Source organism: Sminthopsis crassicaudata, chromosome 1 (assembly GCF_048593235.1).
Source record: "Sminthopsis crassicaudata isolate SCR6 chromosome 1, ASM4859323v1, whole genome shotgun sequence".
Classification (NCBI taxonomy): Eukaryota; Metazoa; Chordata; class Mammalia; order Dasyuromorphia; family Dasyuridae; genus Sminthopsis; species Sminthopsis crassicaudata.
This window is the reverse complement of record NC_133617.1, coordinates 334,511,329-334,530,050: the sequence shown is the minus strand read 5'-3', so window position 1 is coordinate 334,530,050 and position 18,722 is coordinate 334,511,329.

Below are 18,722 nucleotides of genomic sequence, written 5' to 3'. Positions count from 1 at the left end.
GTAGTAGAATATTTAATGGTATACATTGGCTGAAAATGGCATGTAGCACTGGGGAGCATTCTCAGTGCCCGGAAACAGAAGGGCAGTATCTTTTGTAGAATTACAGAATGAAAAAACAAAAGGAAAGACCTCACTAGTAAAAGGATGGAGATACCAAATATCATGGACAGATGGAAGATAGTAATTGGAAACCCCATCATCAGGCAATTAATAACAACTTTGAAAGAGACAGTAATAAGTCTGTCTTCTTTCACATGAGTAATTGAAAATGCCTAATGAGCCTAATACAAGGCTATGAATGATTTGTCATCCTAGGGATCATGAACAGCAGAATAAAATGAATATTCTATGTCTGATGAGATCTGTATCTGGCTGTTTTTATCCTGGGGTAAGGAGGAAACTCACCTCTGCTGGCCAGCAATTGAAATCCATGACTGCTTATTATGGACCCTTTTAGCCAAACTTTAGGACAAACTGTATAATTTCTCAACCTTCATGTAATTAAAGAATTCACTTGTGGTTTTGTACATTGGAATGAGCCACCTTCTGATTTCCATTATAAAATCACAGAGCTGAAAGGAAATTCATGGATCATCTCTCTCTTTTTACAGATAAGGACTTTCAGTGCTGGTATATTTTGTGGTGATCTTTCAATCCCAAGCCTCCTGGGGATAGAAGAAAATGGCTGAGATATCTCTTAGCTCCTCCATTCAACAACCCTTTCTGAGCTCAGGTACAGATTTTTTTTATATATACCATGTAAAGAAATTCTCTATTTCCTCAGATAAATACTGAGAATAGGGGAAGGAAAGGGAAAAGAAGGTAAACTAAGTGTGATCTGTTCAAAGATATCACTAAACTATTTGTTCTCTGGAATCCCTTTGTACTCTTAAAAATGATTAAAGAATCCAAAGAACTTTTGTTTATGAATCATATCTATCAATATTTACTGTCTTAGAAATTAAAATATCTTGATATTATTGTTATTTTAAAAATAATTTTTACCCTCAGATGCTTAGTAGATCTGGGGTTTCCCAGACTACCTTTTGAGAACCAGGATTCTATATCGTGGTGATTAGATACTGCTCTGTCTAGATCATATTTGAGAGGAAAAAATTAGACAAATGACTTTTTTTGTTTAATCCTTCTTTCAAAACCTCTCATGACCTAGATACATATTTTAAGGGACTTTTTTTTCCTTATATCTCCATAATCTCCCCCCAAGAAAAGTAAGATAGAGTATGAATAGTTCCTCCCTCTTCTCCAAGGTCACTAAAAACAATTTTCTTCTCCTAAATTCTCAGTGCTACAGAATATAAACTTCTCAAAGGAAAGAAAGAAAAATTGAATTTCTTGAATGGGCAAGCATTCGTCCTCAGGAAAGTTACTGGCAGGCCTATTGTTCCCTTACTGCTAGTAGACAGACACAGATGATATTTCTCTTCTCTTCTCTTTCCACCCACCAGCTTCACCATTCCATAGCACAGCCAAGCAATATACCAGTTTCTTTGGTAAGATCAGAGCTTTCTATAATCCTTTTTTCCTATAGAAAAACTGTGGATAGTCCAATTTTTTTTGATGTCATCTCAATATAAGATTAGGACAAAAATTTCTCTTCTGCACCTGTCTCTTGTCACTCATTTATCCTTTGTTCTCCTTTTCCCCATTTTCCCTGTTATCATCCTTTCTACCCATTCTATTCATCTCTAGACTTTCTCTAATCTCTGTCTCCTTCACTGTAATGCTTCACCCATCACTGGAAATATTCTTTTAGTTAGATCACTTAGTTTTTTCTAATAACTTAAACAGGAAAAGGAAAACCCTAAGTACTTGTGTTATTTTTTAGATAATATACTGTAGCCTCTACATGTGAACATAGTAGCATTTTGTAAAGTCAGTCAATAAACTCTTGAGTGCCTGGTAGATCATTCTGCTCAACAATTTGTGGTGCATATTGTTATATTCTGGGAATGATTTAGATCCTCCTAAAAGCAATATGTTTATTAGTAACTGCTCAGTTCTGACTGTACCGCTTCCAATAGCAGGTACTTACACATTCTCATGTTCTGTTCAAATATTCCTTTTTTGTTTGTGAAATGTTTGAGTATTGATAGAGAATTTAGACTTGTGGTTTTGTTTTGGTACAAAGCTGATTATGAGCAATAATTGAAGAACAGGGAGTAGGGTGGCGGTAATAATTAGAAGCTCTATAGAATCCTGCCTGCATTTTTAATTTTAGTTTGTTTTGGGGTTTGTTTGTTTTTTAAATTTTTAAATCTTAAAATTTTACAAACTGCCGTTGCCATTCACCCAAAGAACCCTTCATTGTAACAAAGAATGGTTTTTTATTATTTTTTATTTTAATGATATATTATTTTCTCAATTACAAATAAGATAGTTTTTAACATTAATTTTTGTGATATTTTGAGTTTCAAATTTTTTTCCTTCTTTACCTCCCCCTTTCCCAAGACAGCAAGCAAACTGATATAAGTTAAACATATACAATCAATTTTTAACATTTCCATTTGAGTCCATATTGGGAAAAGAAAAATCAGGACAAGAGGGAAAAACACAAGAAAACAATAATAACAACAACAAAAGGTGAAAATGGCATGTTTCAATACACACTCAATCTTCATAGTTCTCTCTCTAAATGCAGATGATATTTTCCATCCCAAGTCTATGGAATTGTCTGAGAAGAATTAAATCTAGCATAGTTGATCATCTCACAAACTTGATTTACTGTGTATAATGTTCTCCCAGTTCTGCTCACTTCATTCAACAGGCTTTTCTGAAATCAGCCTGACCACCATTTCTTATAGAACAACAATATTCCATGAGATTCCTATAACTTATTCAATTATGCCCCAGTTGATGGGTATCCACTCAATTTCTAATCCCTTGCCACTACAACACAGTTTAATACATATGGGTACTTTCCCCTCTTTATGATCTCTTTGGGTTACAAATTCAGTAGTGGTATTGCTGGATCAAAAATCTGAGATCCTATAGCTTTTTCAGAAATATTTATCTTAGGACTTTCATTCAAGGTTCAAGTTTGAGCCACAAAACCCACAGAATTGATGGAGGAAGTTTTTTGGTTAATGGGGACACTTACATTTTGCCTGGGGTAGCTAGGTAGAGAGGTGGATGGTGTCAACTGATATGCCCAGTTTGATAGAAGGGCCCCTATTATAACAGGGAACTGGCACAAATGCCAAGTAGGTGAAACTGTGCATGTCCATGTTGGAAAAGCTTGTTGGGTCTAGAGTAGACAAGATCTTAGAGAGACCATTTATTCCATGAATGCATTTTTACGAATAAGGAAATTGAGACTCAGTGAGGGAAAATGAGTGGTCCAAGGTCACCCATTTTCAAAGGAGCTGAGTTAAAAATTCACACCCAGATTCTTCAACATCACTGACATTTTGCCCACACTGTGCTGCGGGTGCCATCCTCTGTTCCCTTGTAAAGAACAGATGGGAGTGTAGTCAGCAAAGCTGATCTGACTGAGCCAGCAGTCACCAAAGAGAGGTGAAGTCTGTTTGGCTTGATCCCAAAGGCCAGAACTATGATCACTAGGGAGCAAAATAAGGCTTGACAAAAAGAAAAACTTCCCTAGTCATCAGTGCTGCCCCAAATTGGAATGGCCTCCCTTGGAAGCAGGGCTTTGACCTTACTGGGAATTATTCAGCAAAGGCTGAACGAAGAATTATTTGTTGAGTAGGTTGTACAAAAGATTCTTATTCAGATATAAATACTGAGGGGAATAGAGGAGCAGGTGACTGAGATCCCTTAAAAATCTGAAATCCTAGAGCTTCTTCAGAAATATTGACCAATTAAGACTTTCATTCAAGGTTCAGCTTTGAGCCATGAAATGGGTTTACATTTACTTACTACGTAGTTGATGGAGGAAGTTTCTTGGCCAAGATAGTTAATGGGGACACCTACACTTTGTCTAGGGTAGCTAGGGTAGAAAGGTAGATAAAGTATCAGGCCTGAATCAGGGAGATTTGAGTTCAAATCTGGTTTTAAACACTTCCCATCTGTGTGACACTGGGCAAGTATTTAATCCTGTTTGACTCAGTTTCCTCATCGGTAAAAATGAGCTGCATTAAGCAAGCTCCTGTAGTAATCTTGCTAAGAAATCCTCATATGGATCATGAAGCGTCAGTTGCAACTAAAATGACTGCCTATTGTCTCTTCTGATGCACAGATTTCTGAACACACAGTACTGTACTGCCCTAGTGACTATTTTTGACAGAAGCTAGATATTTTCCCCAAAGGGACAGAATATGCATTGGGGTGCCTGGCAGATGGTGCATGTACAGTATTACAAATTTGAGTGTCTATATTGAATTACTTGCTGTTGAGGGGAGGGAAGTTAATAGGAAGAGAGGGAGAAAAAAATGCAGCACAAGGTTTTGCAAGGATGAATGTTGAAAACTATCTTTGCATGTGTTTTGAAAATAAAAAGCTATTATTAAAAATTTAAAAACAACAATGACAAATTTGGGTATTAGCTACCAAGGTAGATCATCCAAGGTGAGGTAACACATGGGGCCAACTGAGTATGCAAGTGTTGGTATAGTCTCTAGTAGCAGAAGTCAGCAAAATTTGTAATCCTGAGCCATAATTCAGGGCATCTGTCCTTATGACTTCAAATGTCATGTCCATGAATATCAGCAGATGATCAGTTTAGATTTGGAAGGGATTTTTGGAAGTCATTGGATCTAACTTTATCATTTACTGATGGGGAAACTGAAACCTAGAAAGGCTGAGGGACTTATCCAAAATCTCATAGATAGTGAGTGGCAGAACCAGGATTCATAGGATTCATCAAATCATGAATTTAGAATTTGAAGGGACTTTAGAGATTATCTAGTTCCACATAAAGCAATCAACTAACAACTAAGCATTTATTAAGCACCTACTATTTGCTAGGCACTGTGCTAGGTCCTGGGAGTACAAAGACAAAAGCAAAAGTCTCTGCTTTCCATGAAATATATTCTTTTGAAAGAGATAGCATGTTCATATATATAAATATATAAAAATATACAAATATTTGTATTAAGATTTTACTCCAAGCCCAATATTTCTTTTACTGTATTTCAGTCGACTTTAGCATGTCAAAATAAGGGATTAAAGACTCTTAAGCATAATTCCATAATGGGGTATCTCAAGTGAATGTATGCTCCTGCAGTTATATTCTTGGGTTTGCCAGTGAATGTTTAATAACTGGCTTTCTAAAGAAAAATGTATCTGTGACATATTTTAATTATTTTTAATTAAATTTTTGTGTGAGGCAATTGAGATTAAGGGACTTGCCCAAGATAACCTAGCTAGAGACTCTTAACTGAGGTCAGATTTGAACTCAGGTACTCCTGACTTCAGGGCTCATGCTCTATCCTCTGTGTCAATTATCTGCAGTCCGTCCCCATCAATGACATTTTTAGGTATGATCTATAATTGACATTTTCTCCCTCACTATCAAGTTTAGACAATTAGCAAAAGTGTTGATTTATATAATTTACTGATTTCTGAGATGTGAATGTTCACACTAAAAATTTAACAATCAGCTGAGTTGTTGAGTAAAGTAAGTTCTATAAAATCCCTGTTCCTCTGTTGTAATAAACAGTCATAGTGTAAAGCTCTAAATCAGACTATCAAATTATAGCTCACCTCCCCCAAGGCATGGTAGCCCCATCTGCCTTGGGGTGGAAGTTTTCCCTGGCTCACCCAGGTGGTGCAGGGTTGCACTGAGTCATGCTTTGACTCTGAGTAGATCAAACAGCTTCTTTGCTGTCAGAAAGCTCTGTACTTGCTTGATTTATTCTTGGCTAGGTTGACTACTTGGCTGGAACTTGGAGTTCTTCAATTTGACTTCTCTTGACTCAAGTCCTTGTGCTTTGGTCCAGCTTGTCATATAGACCACACCATACCCCAGAGCCAACATCTTGACCTGTTAGTCCAACCATGGTTCTGATGTTTCCAGCACATAACCCAACTGTGCCCCAGGATCCTGCCCAAAGCAGATCTGCCCAAAGACACCACTGGGACCCAACACTAGTTTTCCCTCTCTCCTTCCTCTCTGGACACAGCCTGAGTTCAGGATAATTCAATTTGCATTTATAAGTACCTACAATATACTATGCACTATGCTAGGTGCTAGTGATACAAAGGCAATAATAATAATAATAATAATAATAATAATAATAATAACCAACATTTAATTAGTACTTTAGGATTTGCATAGCTCTTTATGTATAATTTTATTTATTTAATCCTCACAAGAACCATCTGAAGTTGATGTTGTTATTATTCTCACTTTACAGTTGAGTAAACTGAGGCTGACTTGCCCAGGGTGACACAGCTGGTAAGTATCTGGTGCAGAACTAGAACCCAAGTCTTTTTTACTTCAAATCTGGAAGTCAAGCAAGCTATATTATTTAGCTGACTTTAAGAATGGAGAAAGGGATAAACAATATGTTTTCAATGAGTAAGCATAAAATGTATGTCAAATAAATAGAAAATAATTTGGGTGGTGGATAAATGACAACTTGGGGAATTGGAAAAGATCTCTTGTAGGCAGTGGCTCTTTAATTAAGCCTCAAAGGATGCTAGCGGTGCCCAGAAACTTAAGAGAATAGGGAGAGCATTCTGGGTATGGGAGATAGCCCTTAAAAAGGCAGAGAGATAGGGAGTGAGATATTAGATATGGATTGGAAATGATAAGTAGACCAATTTGGCTGGGACATAGAGTTCGTGAGGAGAAGTGGTGCATTATCATCCTGGAAACAGACTGGAGCCAGATTGTGAAGAGTTTTAAATGCCTTATAACATATTACCAGTCTGACAATACTGTATCAGCCAATGGCACCAGAAAGACATCTATAAGTTTGATTGAGGAAATTTTTCCCAAAAGGAAAGTATTAGACATTTCTCATGTCTAATCCATAGTCCTTCGATTATTTGGATCAATACTACGGCTTGTGTGTAATCAATAGTACTTCAAAGTATTCTTATTCACCAGCATCAGATCCTTCAAAAAGGACTGACATGTGTCAGTGATCATCACAAAGAATGAGGAGAAATCTCCTTCTGGAGAGAGATGGGCTCCAAAGTGTAAGTGTAAGCCAGCGTCCAGCCAGCCAGAAACCAGAGTTCCTTAAGCTTTCAAATTTAAAGGATTGAGATGGGAGTGAAAGCTAGGAATTGAGCCAGAGATTCTAGGCAAAGAGGTCTGTAGGCAAGCTACCAGAAATATCAATGAAATATCAATATATTTTTATGCGATCTGCATTCTCTGCCCTTTTATTGCTTTTATTTTATTTTCTAGCCTGAGATGTTTTGTTGTTGGTTGTTCAGTCCTGTCTGACTCTTGGTGACCTATGGATTATACTTTTCATAAGGTTTTCTTGTATCAGAGAGTGGCTTGTCACTTCCTTCTCCTGTGGTTTAAGTTAAACAGAAGTTAAATGACTTCCCCAGAACCCCCAGATAGAATATCTGAGATCACATTTGAACTTGAGTCTTCTCTGCGCCCTAAGCTAACATCTATCTACCTATCTCAGGTGATGTTCCCATCCCCACCTCATTCTGACAAGGATGAGAAGACTATGTGCACACTGATGAAGCACTAGAAACTGTGCTTTGCTGCATCACTAAATCTGTAGGAAATGGGATATAATACATTTTGATGAACCAATTAAATAGATACAGATACTGCCCTCCAAGATAGGGTTATCCCAAACAAGCATGATACATACATATGGATTCCTGGGATCTGTGCTGTCTGTTATGTAAAGTTATCAATTATCATAGCTACCTCTGATTTATAGGTAATGAAACAGATATGGGAGCCAGCTTGAGAGAATAAATTATTAAAGAGAATTATTATTATTATTGAGAGAATCAATTATTAAATTTCCATTTGAACATCTATACCTTGGAAATTAGCAAACCAGGTGATTTATTATTTTGATAATTACACTTTAAAAAGTGATAAAGAGAAGATTGATAATGAAGATGAGACTTAAAAGTGTGTTGTCATGGGGAATTCCCTCCTCCACACCCCTTCCCCAAGACTGGTTGTTAAACATTTATCAGCACGTCCCTGTACAGGAGTGAAAAGTCTGGAGACATAGAAACAGACTTCTTGGACCATAGAATCCCAGCATTGGAACCAAAGCTCACTTAGTCTAGTTCCCTACATGAATTCCTCTGGCAAATAGTAAGTAATTCATCCTCCACCTAAAGACTTTCACAGTCAGAGAATAGATTACTGAGGAAGCCCTTTCCATTTTAGGGCCCTTTTTTCCTTATATTGAATTAAAATCACACTCCCAGTATCCTCTACTCATAGGTCAATTAGATTTATCTATAATCTCTAATGAGCTAAGTACAATGAGAAAAAAATAGCCTTTGAACATCGCCCTCCCCTGTTGGGACTGAACCTGTTTGGTCTGAACCAGAGCTGGGACCACTTAGTCCCTTAAGCCTTGGGTCTGTTCACAGATGCTTTGCTAAAATTTAAGCCTTCTGTTTCTACAGCCTTCCCATAATCTAGTCATCTAGTAATCTTGTTTTTAAAAAAAAAGAACATGAAGCTATTTAAGTATAGCTTGTTTTTAATGAATCCATGCTGGTCTAGAGCACCTTCTAAGTCACACATCAGGGATCTACAACATGTACCTAAGGTATTCCTTGAACAAAATGTATAGTGAACAAAAGCTAAATGTCTTATAAATAATTAAGCAATTCCACAAAGAAACCACCAGAATGGCTATGATTTCACCCACCGTAATATTTTAAGTACATAATAGCTTTGTCTACTTACCATAGAATATGAAGTAAAAATAGGACACGTTAGTGTAACTTATGATAATTATCATTGCTTTTTTATAGAACTGGTTTCACTTACAAGTGAAGCATATATATATATATATATATATATACATATATATATATATATATGCTAGAAATTCTTCACTTCATCTTGTTGGACTACCTTTAATGTCACCAATGAGAAATTCATTCTGGGATTTTTTTTTTGTAAAAAATGAAAATATTTCTGGAAGACTAAGAGTCATTCATACCTTAATAAGTATTAGTTTAATGTTGTTGCTATTCTCCAACTTTTAGCTTAATTAGTTTTGGTAAAGGAGTAAGATTTTGATATATGGGAAAAGAGAAAAGCAGTAGGGTGGGTTGGAGAATAGGTACAGGAAAATAGGAAGTTCAGAAAGAGAGGGAGAGGACGATTAAAAAAAATACTTAGTTCCTAATTTGGCTCAAGGCTTGCCTTGCCTATTTATCATTTAAAATGAAGGCAATTTACTTAGAATTGTATACTTTGGCTTCTTATCTCAGTTTTTTCAAACGTGTTCTACTATTTTTAAATTTTACTTTAATATGTTTGCATTGACTGTCAGCCTGATGAGCCAGAATAATCAGCTTAATGACAAAGTAGCAGCCATCATATTAAATCTCAGACACAGGCTTATCATGGGAAAGCCAACTCAACTAGGGCAACAGTGTTCCAGTACAATGGTTTAGAAAATGGTTCTGAATAGCTCCTAGTATGTCATAGGCTTTCAAGAAAAAATCAACTGAAAATAATAAGAAATGGAAAACAAAGTCCAAGTTTTCTTATAAAAGAGCTCTTTTAAAAAGATGACTAATTCATTTTAAAATGTCAGTCAGTAATATTTATTTATTTCTATTGACTGGTTATGTGAGGATTCAATTAAAATAATTTTCTTTAGGTTTCGATACACTAAAGGTATTTTAAGTTTTATTAAATAACATTTAAATAGAGGAAATTAACATAAACTTCCTCTCTTGGTTTATCAAGATCTAATACAAGGGTCACAGGAGCTCTCCTCTCATTCTGTTCTCAGGAGTCCAGATTATGATGCTATCCCTTTGAAACGTCTGTTATGAAAAACTCCTGAATGAGAACATCCAAACAGACTCAACTTAAACTGAATTCTATTTATTTCTATAGCAAGAAGTGTCATAGCAAGGTTGTAGTAAATTATCTTTAAATATATATTGAAAATTTTTATTAGAAAAATATTATTTCCTCTCTTACCCTTTATCAAATCCAAATTAAAGCAAAAATTATCCTTAACCTTAAAAAATGGAAGGAGGAGAATGCAATGCAATATTGCATATAACTTGTTGATTTTGCAATTAAAGTAAGGCAAGAGCCATATTATATTCATCTTTATAACTTTCTTAATGCTAACCATAAGGTTTTTTCTATTTATCTACCTTTCCATGTTTCTATATAGCTGATGAGTACTCAGTAAAAATAATTATTGCCTGAATAAATGAATGAATAGAAAAAACTTTAAAGAAATGTCGGGATGAAGATACTTCTGTTCAGATAGAAAATGCCAACTATGACAAACTCATATTCTAAAATCTGCTCAATTCTCTTCTGAGTCTGTTTTTCCCAATGGGGATAGTGGGTGGAAAGAGAGGTAATTCTTGGGTAGGTTTTCAGACGTAATCTTCAAGTAGGCATTCAGGATCCTTACAGATAAGAGAACAAAGCAAAAAAAATTGGTTACCAAGTCACCAGCAACTGCTGCAGTTCTTTTTATCCTTATCAGTGTTATAGCAATAAAGGTTCTAAGTCAGGAAATCACTTTGTTGGGGCTGCCAAGGAGCTTCCTGCTGTCCACGATTAGCTAAAAATTGAATACATTCACACCATACACATCTGTACATACACACAGGCACATATACATACATACAATTAATGTATATAATTTAATGTAATTAATACAACATACACATACAATTAATAAACATCCCAGCCCATTTCTGGAGCTCAGAGTTTTAGGACTCTAGATAGCTTTTCCATATCTCTGAAAAAAGAACCATCTTTATTACAATAGTATAAATAAAGGAATACTAAAAGGAAGGTGAAATCTGAGAAACCAAAAAGACCAATAATGATATGAGAGCAGATAATGAAACGTTTGTTCTGTTCAACTAATAGAGAGGCTGGGGACTACAGAGACAGACATACAAATATACACACGGAGCAACATTTTCCCATCCAATCCCTGTATTAATTATTTGTGCTTAACTCTTTGTTGCAAGGTGGGAGAGAGTCAATTTGATTGTGTTAGGGGGAGTATAGCAAGAAATGACTGTCATAAATATCAGATTTCTTTTATCTACATTTTTAAAAAAGAAAATGTAGTATAAGTGTGTGAATGGAGAGGGCAATTAAATTTTTAATTGAAATATTCAATAGCAATATGCCTCATTAGCCTAGAAAAGAATTGCAATTCTTTTGACGGGGGATGAGGGAACACAGTTGTTATTATTTCTTTTAATCTCTGGGTCTGTGGGACAGTGCTTATTTGCATAGCCATCTTTAAAGGTTTCCCCTAGCCCATAGTCATGTCTACTTAACAGGATATCAAAAATGCTTGCCATGAAAAGTAATTTTAAGACCTTGAAAATTTTCTTCATCTGAAGAATTTATGCAAAAGAATCTGTGTTTACACTGTAATATTGATTAGTTTATTGTGCATTTATTCTATTCCCCATATCTCTACAATGCTGAGTCATCTTGCTGATCTTCCTTCCAGGATCAATATAAGAATCCTGGGCCATTACATGAAAAACAACCCCTGTCAAAGGAAGTTGAAGCAATTATACTTTTGTCTTGGAGGTCTCCTGTTCATATCCAAATGGATCAGCAAGGCAAACAAGTTTACCTAAAATTCTTCTCTCTCACAGTCCTTTCTAGGAACCCTTCCAATCTGTTTGCCAAATTATGGTCTCTAGATTGTCCTGTATACAAAGCTCCTCTTACTTCTTCTTTCCCTCCCTCCATTTGCCACCTATTATCAGTTATCAAGGTCGCAAAAGATAAAAGTTAGACTTGAAAAAAGTTAAATCCTGCAAAAGCTTCAAGGACTATCAACAACACCTGGTCCTGCCCCAAGAGTCAGGGCAGACTCTGGAGCCCAGGGACCATGTGTTTCATCCAGGTGGCAATGCTTACTAAGCAAGTCCTCACCTCAGTGCACTTGCTGATGCTTCCAAACCCTCTTCAAGAGCCATCTTTAAGACTTGCAGTGCCTGTGATACACTATGGGAGTTCAGATAATATAGAATCTGAATAGGAAAGGAGGGTAAAGTCTCTGAATTAAAGACAAGAAGAAAAAAGTGATTTCAAGAGGGAACTGTGAATTCAGGAGCAGCTAGGAACCCAGAAGGACAGTAATATCATTCTCTGTCACTGAGTAAAAATGAACAGCAGTCTACCTTTATTCTCCCTAGTCTCCCTTTTCTATACTAGCATAAATAACTGACTGATCTGTAGGCAACAAGCTTACTGCTATTCTTTCTAAGAAACCCTCCCTAGCCCTCTTCAATCTTGGTGTCTTCCGCCTGAGATCACATCTAATTTATCCTGAATATATGTCTTGTTTGTACATATTTATATACTTGTATTTGTAATTGTGAGGTCGTTCAGAATAACAGTTTTTGTTTTGTTTTTGTTTTTGCTTGCTTTTCTTTATATCTCCTGAGTTTAATTAGAGCACCTAGCATGTAGGAGACACATAAAAAGGATTGGAGTCCCTTCTTGTACTAGGTGCTATGGGAAATACAAAAAAATAAGACATATTCCCAGTCCTTGAAGAGTTTATAAATTCTTTTTGGGAACATTAAACCTGTATGAAACAACCAGAAAACAGTATAAGAGATGTGAAAGAATCAGAATTACCCTTTTTTCCCACCCTTTTCCTAAAAGAAAACAAAGTTTTCCTTACAAAATTGTTGTGGAAATGAAATATTTGTTAAAGAAGTAAAAAGGAAAAAAGAAAGAAAGAAAAGGTTAAAAAGAAAGAGAGAAAAGAAGAAGGAAAGAAAGAGAGAGATAAAGAGGGAGGGAGGAAGGAAAGAGGGAAGGACAGGGGAAGAGAGAAAGGGAGAAAGAGAGACAAGGGAAGAAGGAAGGGAGGGAGGGAAGAAAGGAGGAAGGAAGGGAGCAAAGGGATAAAAGAAGGAAGAAAGTATGAGAAGGAGGGAGGGAAGAAGGAAGGAATGAAAGAAGAAAGAAAGGAAGGGAAGGAGGGAGGGAAAAGGAAGGAAAGGAAGGAAGGAAAGAAGGAAGAAGAAAAGGAAGGAAGGAGGAAGGAAGGAAAGAAGCTAGGAAGGGAGAGAAGGACAGAGAAAGGGAGAAAAGATGGGGAAAGGATTGGAGGAAGGGAAGAAAAGATGGAGAAAGGGATGGAGGAAGGGAAGAAAAGAAAGAAAGAAAGAAAGAAAGAAAGAAAGAAAGAAAGAAAGAAAGAAAGAAAGAAAGAAAGAAAGAAAGAAAGAAAGAAAGAAAGGGAGGAAGAGAGGAAGGGAGGAAGGGAGAGACAAAGGGAGGGAGGAGGGAACGAAGAGAGGAAGAAAAGAAAAGCACTCAGCACAGTACCTGGCATATAATGTGCTCTGTATAATGATTTTCCCCTTCTTATCACTCACCCTACCTGGTCTCCTTGACCCCAGCTTCCCTGCCCAGTTTCCACATCATCTAAAGACTTAATAAATTCCAGTCACATGCAGTCTCAGATTGGGGGTGCCTAAGCACCCTGAGGAGACTTGCTGACTAGAGCGATCCCTGTAAGGAGGCAAGGGAGGCCATATCTACCAAAGCTAAAGCTAAGGTGCTGTATTTTGCTGTATTAGGTAGGAGAAAGCAAATCTTTTGTTAAATGTCCAGTGACTTGTGACTGTCTCTTTTTATTCCCAAATCAGAATGAAAGGAGCTGAGCTTCCAAGAGAGAAGGGCTTAGGAGCCGGTGCCTTGGACAAGTGCTGCAGGAGTTTAGAGCTGGTGGTGAGCAGGACGCCTGAGGCTGTCTGGAAGATGATGACACTTTAGGAAGAGGCGGTACTTGAGCTGAACCGTGAAGGCTCCTAGGATTTTAAGTTAGAATTTGAAGGGCCCTCTACTTCAACCCCCTCATTTCACAGATAAAGAAACAGAGCAGTAGCATCTTTATGGTCAAAAAGGATGCCATTTCAGGTAGTAGTGACAGGGTGAGCAAAAGCCTGCAAGTAGAAATAGCATGAAGTGTGTGGGGAATGCTAAAGAAATTGGCCTGCCTGGAATAAGTGTTTTGCGTGGGGAAAACAAAAAATGAGATGCCAGTAGAGACTCAGTGTCCCCATTGGCTTAATTCAGGGATAGAACATGCTAAAAATATCTAACAGTTCAGTCACTTCAGTAGAAAAATGAGTCAATCCATGTGACATGTCATAGATAAAATTACTGGATGGTTAATTGACTATTTTTCAACTGCTTAGACTGGTCTTATGAATCTAAACACAGCTGCAGCCTCTCCTCTGGATGAGGTTATACAAGAAAGTCTGTTGAGATAACGTTCATTTTAAATCATCAAATCTTGTCTCTTCTGCCTAAGTAACATCACTCACCTCCAACTCTCCTCACAGACGTCACCTTAGTTCAGGCCCTTGGTACCTCTCACCTACACCATTGTGATAACTTCCTAATTGGTTTCAATGCCTCAAGTCTGTCCTTATTCCAATCCATCTTCCACACAGCTGCCAAAATGATTTTCCTTAAAGACAGATCTGTCCGTGTCACTTTCCTAGTCAATAAAATCTAATGGTTTCCTACTATCTTTGGGAGAAAATATAAAGCTCTTTTATTTAGCTTTTAAATATCTTCATAACATGGTCATCTTTTATGTTTCCAGCCTCAATATACATTGATTCCCCATCCTATAATCTATAATCCGGTCAAACTGCCCTTTCTGTCACTCACACATTGAATTTCATATCCTATCTCTGTCCTTTGGAATGGCTATTCTTCAGCCTTCTGTAGAGGAAGAAGGATTGAACTTCTGCCTCTGTCCTCCAGCTCAGTTTATGTTGTCACAGGATGCAGATGAAGTGTTATTGATGCCTTAGTAACAAAGTTCAAACAACTGGTGATTCTTTTACAAAGTATGAATGCCACTTTCTGATTGAGTCACAAGGAGCAAGTGATTGGCTGGGCTGAAAACTGGCCCCAGAACCTTTCAGAACTTTAAAAAAAACTAAGCACTGGAGCTAGTTTGAGAGTTTGTTGCATCAAGAAAATCCAAAAAGAACATCAAGCAATCAACTACTATGCTGATATCTAGCCACATAACATGGTGTTTCTGTAGTTTTATGGGTTACCAATGGATCTCCACTCCCAGGAAGGTGGGTGGTATGCAGGACCCTCACCCTAAATGCATACTGGACAATCCTGTGAGGCAAAGAGAGAAGCAGGGGAAAAAAGAGGCAAAGAGAGAAAACAGAGTGGAGAATGATAAAGCAAGAGAAGAAAAAGTAGGGATTTTGAATGGGAAAGGGCCCTCTGAAATCTAAAGTATATGGCACAAAACTAGTACGCTAAAATGTCTAGAGTAGGGGATTCAATAGGTCTATTGATCTAGAGCTGGAAAAAAACTTTAGAAAGCTCTTCCAACTCCATCATTTTAGATAAAAGGAACCTGGGACCTAGAGAGGACTTTCTGATTTTTGAACAGCAGAATCTACATTTGAACTCAAATGATTGTTTTGCATTATTACTCTCACTCTCCATCTTCTTTTCTAGGTACTTTTCAGCAGTCTTCTGCAACTTCTCCATCCCAATTCTTTGATAATGTTTTACAACCCCATCACACCAACCACATTTCTCCCTTTGGTCTTTAAGATGACCTTCAATTTTAACTCTTTAGAGATGGGAGTACTTATTCAATAAAAACTGCCATGCAATATCACCAGGAAAATATTGACTAAAAAATAAACCTAATTATTATGCAATGCTTTGAGGAAAACCATATTCCAAGGTTCTGCTTATGAAACCATGAATTCCTTACCTTTTGATTTCAGAGAAGTCAGATATTAAATTATTTTAGTATTTTATTTTCCCCAACTATATGTAAAAATTATTTCTAACATTTGTTTTTAAATTTTGAGTGTCCAATTCTCTCCCTCTCTCCATCCTCCCCATTAAGAAGGCAAGCAATTTGATATAGGTTATACAGATGTAATTATGTAAAACCTATTTCCATAGAAAAGTCAGATTTTAGCTGGCCCACCTAAGCTCCAGGATGACATCTGGGCTCCAGCAGTAGAGAATTATATGTAGGAATTGGAGGTTAGGATGGGACTTACAGGATAGCACTGAGAGAAAAGATGGCATGGAAAAAATGTGCTCAAAACAATTTTCAGATGGAGAAATTAAAATCATTTCTAGTTATATAAAAACATGCTCTAAATCACTATTGATAGGAAAAAATGTAAATTAAGACAACTCTGACATACCACTACAAATCCCTGAGATTGGCTAAGATGACAGGAAAAGATAATGATAAATGTTGGAGGGGATGTGGGAAAACTGGGACACTGATACATTGCTGGTGGAGTTGTGAACTGATCCAACATTCTAGAGAACAATTTGGAACTATGCCCAAGGGGTTATCAAACTGTGCATAACATTTAATCTAGCAGTGTCTCTACTGGGTTTATATCCCCAAAGAGATCATAAAAAAAGGAAAAGGACCCACATGTGCAAGGAACTGAATGACTGGATAACAACAATAAGAGGGATAGCATTTTCATCTATTACTTTAAGATTGTCCCTAAGGCCATTTACTGCACACCTAGGAAACAGGAACTAAATAAGCAAAATCCTTTGATATAAAAAGCTATTACCAGGCATTTTCTTAAAGATGAATCAACATTTCTGCAATATCATCCATATGCTGTATGCATAGAGATAGTCATGACAGCATCAGCATTTTTGCCACGTGTTTCCTTTTTCAGAAGTTTATTATTTAGCCATAAGGATGAAATTGTTTCAAGTTTTTCATATATGGGTTTCATACCAAATTAGAAAATATTATGTTGTCCAAGTTTTAAGAATATTCAAAAATAAAAATGTTTTGGCTCTAAGACTATTTTTGATCCCATAATCAGAAATAGACTTTGATCATCATTTTTTCCTCAACAGTATTTTATTTTCCCAAATTCACAGAAAGATAATTTTCAATATTAAGTTTTCTTCAGTAGATTTTTTTAAAACATTCATTTTTGTAAGATTTTGTATTCCAATTTTTTTCTTTCTCCCTTCCCCAAGATAGCAAGCAATTTTATATAGGTTATATATATAATACTTTTAAACATATTTCCATTTTTTTCATGTAGTGCAAGAAAATTCAAACCAAAAAGGAAAAAACCACAAGAAAGAAAAAGCAAACAAATAATCAACAACAACAACAAAAGCAAAGGTGATAAGACTGTGCTTCAATCCACATTCAGTCTCCATCGTCTTCTCTCGGGACACAAATGACATTTTCATTCCAAGTGTATTAAAATTGTCTTGGGTCACAGCATTATTGAGAAAAGCTAAGTTTGTCATATTTGATTTTCACATAATCTTGCTGTTTCTGTAAACGATGTTCTCTTAGTTCTGATTATCTCATTCAGTATCAGTTCCTGACTTTCCAGGCTTTTCTGAAAAGCTCATTTGATTATCATTTGATAAGCAAATTGCCCTCTTAACACATCTGAGCAACCAAGGAAAGGAAATGCATGAGAAGGATTCAGAATCCATGTTGAAGACTAATGGCCCACAAGGAAAATGAATCTTATAACTCCATTTCTCCTCTTACAATTACATACACATAGCATTCAAGGAATATAATGCCAAAGAATGAAATCATCATTTTAAAATCTCAGGAAAAAGATTTACCTGTATTGTTTGTCAAGGGCAATTTACAAAAATCAAATGCTCTAGAAAATAACCTTTTAAAGAATTGCTTGGAACTAAGGGCCAATGGAATATTTCTATTGATATTTTTTTCTTTTAATATCAAGTGAATGTGATCCTCTCCCTTCCCCTCCTATATAGGCAGTCAGTCCTTGTAACAAAGTATTTTAAAAGAAAGAAAAATAGTTATGCAAACCAAATGATAAATAAGGTCAAAATGGGTGCATGATTTGAACATAAAGGATAATACCATAAACAAATTACAAATTAGGAGAGCAAGGGGTAATTTACCTATCAAATCTTTGGAGAAGAGAGAAATTTATGACCAAGGAAGAACTAGAGAATTTTATGAAAGGCAAAATGGATAACTTTGATTATTAAATTAAAAAGTTTTTGCACAAACAAAACCAACAGAAAACCAAATAACATTTATCAATTGTGTGATGTTTGATATCCATAGTCCCCTGCCTCTACAGAAAGGGAAACTAGATTCTTTTTCTGATCATTTTAATTATATAAGATTCATTGTATTATTTTCCTAATTTTACTTCTCTATTGGGAGCTTACATGAACACATATGTTCATGTCTTCTCATGTTTCTCTGAATTCTTCGTATTAACTAATTTCTTACTATGTCCTAACATTACATTATATTCCTATACCATAATGTTCTTGGCTATCCTCCAAATTATGGGCACCTCTTTTGTTTCTTTACTACCATAAAAGTGCTGCTAAAGTTATTTTCATATATGTGTGTGTTTGTATATATATATGCATATATATATTCATATCTTGTGATATATAGCCATTTTAGAATTCACAACAGATATTTTGGAAAAGGAGTTTCTGGAAAAAAAAGTCTAAGTATGAAGACTTTGGGCAGATATAATAAAGATTATGTACCATGACCAGGTTGGATTCATACCAG